We start from the raw sequence: 4,479 nt of genomic DNA, 5'->3' as shown, positions 1-4,479 counted from the left end.
CTAGACTCAGACATTACCATAGCAACTAGACCGTACAAAATTAGCCCTAAGTGCACAACTTGAATTTCGAAGTAATTTCACCAGGTTCATTTGTTTATTGGTCCACATATTCAAAACCTTGCCTGTTCAAGAGGGTTATGTGATCTCTTAGGCACCCACCCATTCCCCAAGACCTCTTGTGGCCTAGTATTGGTCAAGACCTGTTCCATATGAGTTTCTACAACCACTGATAGGGGTTCCGCTACCACAATGCTTCATCCAGAGTGTAACTCACTAGACACAGTATCCATGTCCTCCCCATGTTACATTTGGTTGGAACAAACATATCCCCAAAACTTTCTTAGTGCTTGGGATCTCTCACATGAGTAGGTTTTCCATAATGAGTGTCCAGTCAAGCCTAAGCTTTGGCACTTCTCATAATGGAATACCAAGAGGAGGTTCTAAAACACCAATACATATGGTAAGTTATCGAGACCCCCTCCTCCCATACTACAAGTAGGCCATTTTTTATCACCTTGATCTGAGTTAACTAATACAAATTAGTTTAGTTGGGTTAGTCCATCCATCTCCAAAGCCCCATCCCGAACTCTAGCTTCTGCTACTTTCACCGGGTCTATGGTCCAGATCTCATCACCATTATCTCTAATGGAAAGGGAATAATGGGAAATATCCAAATATTTTTCTCTAAATTTTTCTTCTATTCTCATGGTTACTGACAAACGGAGACTAAACTATGTCAATTTGATTGTTCTGAGGAAATTCCCACATCATTGAGAAGAGCTATTCAGGATTCAGGTTCTTACCAGGTAAGGCTAAATGAATGGTAAGCACCAGTATTGCAACAATAATGCTGCAACTCCTTGGCTGCCTGCCTTACTCTTATCAACCCGTAGTTCGTAAAAAACTTGGAAGTGTCGATGTTGTATGCACAAGTACTAGTTCTCACTGCAGGTTGTCACTTGGCCAGCTAGCACGAGATCACTAGGAGCTCAAGCCAACTTCTACGGATTCCAAAAGAAGCTCTATATTTGATGGAAGGAAAGAAATATTACTCTACAAATGCTACTCTAACTGCAAAAAGGAGAAAGATTGAAATGTAAAGCAAGCCTAGTAAACCATAATCAACCAACTAATTCTACTTTTGCAGAAAGAACTATGAAAACAATGAAAGGAATTCCATTACCTACTCAAGGAAGTAAACAACATTTAACTATGCTATTTCTAGAAGTAAATAAGTAAAGAACATCTTTTTTTTATTTTTATGTGAAATTGACATGCATGTAATTTATTGTGTGTGAATGTGGCAGCAAATAGGTGGCGTTGGAGGGTGATTTTGGTACCTGAGAGGATGTATGATGGTGTGGATGGGTCCTTAGAGGTCTTAGGTGGCCTTCTGGAGACATTTCCCACACTCGGACTTCTAAAGAAAGCCTACAGGAAAATCTACAAGAGGGCACAGGAAATCTATAGGAGGGAAAAAAACGTCCTACAGGAGGCCTACAAGAGGAGGCCGAGAGCAGTTTTCACTATTTTGAGGGTGTGAGAATGGGTGAAAAAGGTAGATGGAGGTTGGAATGAGGTGTTAGGGTTCCTATGTTCTACCAGGAACCCCTAGGAGAGAGAAATATGATTAGGTTTGCTCAAGGAGAGAGGAAGAAGTCCTAGGAAAAATGCAAGAAACTAAGGCAAAATTTAGGTGAGGTTTGGGAGACCAATAGGGCATGGATTAGATGCAGGGTGTGATCGTTGATCAGGTGGCCTACTACTGGAAGAGATCTGCTACATAGAAACTGATAGTCAACCAAAGAAATCAAGCAACAAGTGAAATGAATGCATTTAGGAAAAATATAGTTTTGCATAAAAAGTGGTCTAAACTATGATCTATGAAAGGAAATGCTGAGAAATATTGTAGGAAAGGAAAGCATGAAAGAAGACTATTACAAATTAGGAAGTAAGCATGATGAAGAATATATAAACCAAAGAAAAGTTGGACTATTAACCTACTAAAAATATGCAAACACTAGAAGTCCTATGAAGGAGGAAAATCTGTGTTTTTAGGGCAGCAAGAGGGTTTTTGCCTCAAATCATGGTCCCAAAGGGAGGAAGAGAGGCCAAGGAACTATTGCTATCCTTTTGAATCTTGGTTGATCACTGTTTAACCTGCTACAGAAAGCACAAATGGAAGAAAGCTACTAGATCATCAAAAGCAACCTATTCTTAACTATAAGAGAAATACATCTAACAACAACTAAGCTACAAACTGAAACAAAGCATACAAATACAAGTAAAGAGGAGCTTGGCTACTTGGATTGGGCCCTAACCCAAGAGATTTAGCCCTCTGAGGTAACTCAATGCTTGCTCAAAAATGATTCCATCATTATTTCAAAACAATAGCAATATTACATGAAACTGTCACAAAATAATAAGCTCGAAATTTGAGCAGAGTTTACATAAGAAGAAATCCAACAAAAATCTGACCCTAGTGAGGCCCTAGGCCTCTCTACTTATACAAATGAAGCTACCAAAAGCTTCCTTAAAATCAAGGGGGCTTGGCTCCGAAAAATTGAGATAATCATCAATCATCCTCCACTTGCTCGGTTGCCTTCTAGTGCATGATTCCGCTGTTTGTACTCCGAGCTAAATTAAGGGGAATTCGAAGTGAGGAGTAAGAAATGAGGGGGATTCCCTCCTATAAGTCCTCTCCTTTGTCCACTTTTAGTTATTTCTGCCATTTTTCCATTGGATCCTTGACTTTGACCTCGAAACTCATCAATATTTTGCATTAAATACATGTTAGACCACATGGCACAATAACTAACTCAACTCACTCTATTAGCATAAATGTAATTAGAAAATCATGTAATAAGATAAGAGAATGGTTGGTTTGACTAGGTTAGGAGGTAAAATGAGCCCATATAATTACCCATTTATGAGGCTCATCATCACCCCCTACTGAAAGTGTTGCTCATCCTCTGAGCAACTTAGTCTTTCTCCTCATCTTTTATGGCCCTGGTGGCCTCCCTAGCATCCCAGGCTTTTGATGTGGTCTGCTCATCTTTGCCATAGAATGCTGCCTTCCTGTCTATCTCCTTCCACTAATCTTCCTCTTCTTCTTCCCTTCTACCTTCTAGCATGCCTAACAACAGTGCGGGACTCAGTTTGAGGGCAATCTAATTGACCTTTTGCCTCTACATGGAGTGCTTGTACATTGGCACTCTTTTCAATGCCTCCTTTAGCCTCATGGGGGAATGATATTCCTTGATCTGCAAACTGTGTGGTAAGGTGTTCCATCTCCTCATGCATGCATGCACACAGTCATCCCCAAGTAGCCTTTGCATATCCTCAAAATGTGCAATGGCTTGTGCCTGATTGGTGAGACATCTAGGGGCAATCTGAGGGTCATTGGCAAGTAGGTTGTGTGTGTTGATGAGTGACATAGGATTTGATGGCTCAGCTCTTATAATTAATGGCCCATTCTACTCCTTTATCATCAATATTTTTATTTCTATTGCCCTCAATTCTTCATGGTTCATCCATGAGGCCATGGCCATTAGTTGCAAGTCCCCTAGCTTGGCATTGGGGTCCCACACATTCATGTCTATGAGGGCCATGTTATGTAGGTAGAATTCTGCCATCTTTGCCTTATCCTCTTATGTGCTTTGGTCACACAGATCCATAAACTGCCTATAATCTTGGAAGGGCATTGTGCCTTTTTGTGCCAAAGTCTTTATCTAGATTTGTAACCATTGTTCCTTGAGATAGAGGCCATAGGATTTTGCTGGTGTTCTACATTGCAATGCCTCCATGGATAAGCTAGCCATGCATGCCAGCTGAGTCTCTTTCTCTTGCAGCTGCCTCCTTAACAATTCATTTTTAGTTTCAAGGTGGCTTCTTGTAATTGCTTCCCTGTCTCTGATAGCACTTAACTCTCTACCCATTTCTCTGAGTTTGTTTTCCATATGGCCAACATCCTCAACTCCTTTGGATTTGGCTATTTGCATCCACCTATGTGTTCTTACTCTTTCTTTCTCTAATTTAAAGAATAGCGGTATTGCAAATTTTTGTGGCATTATCCTTCCTCCTTCAAGTAGATTGTAATAGGAGGCAAGACTAGGATAGGGATCAGGTTCTTGTAGCTCTATCGCTTCCTCCTTTACCTATGGTTGTTCTTCTATCCTTTTCTCCAGTTGTTGGGTCTCTTGTAGTTTTGATAGTGTCTCCTGTAGAACTATTTGAGCCACCTGTAGGACTATGTTGTGGTCACCAACAACCCCCCTCTTTGTTTGGTATTAGCAATAACACCAAGCAAATGGGGACCCTTAACAAAAAATCCAAAAAACATTTTATCAAATTTTTTGTATTTTAACTCCCTAAATCTGTATCGCATCACGAGAAGAGAGTCAAGCGTTTCCTATGCGCATAATAAGCTACGAAGAAGCGACGCGAAATTCATCGCATCGCATATATTGTGAAGCGCTC

Source organism: Pinus tabuliformis, chromosome 3_2 (assembly GCF_031772625.1).
Source record: "Pinus tabuliformis cultivar Carrire ecotype Pingquan chromosome 3_2, CPIR1, whole genome shotgun sequence".
Taxonomy (NCBI): domain Eukaryota; kingdom Viridiplantae; phylum Streptophyta; class Pinopsida; order Pinales; family Pinaceae; genus Pinus; species Pinus tabuliformis.
Note: the sequence above shows the minus strand (reverse complement) of the source record.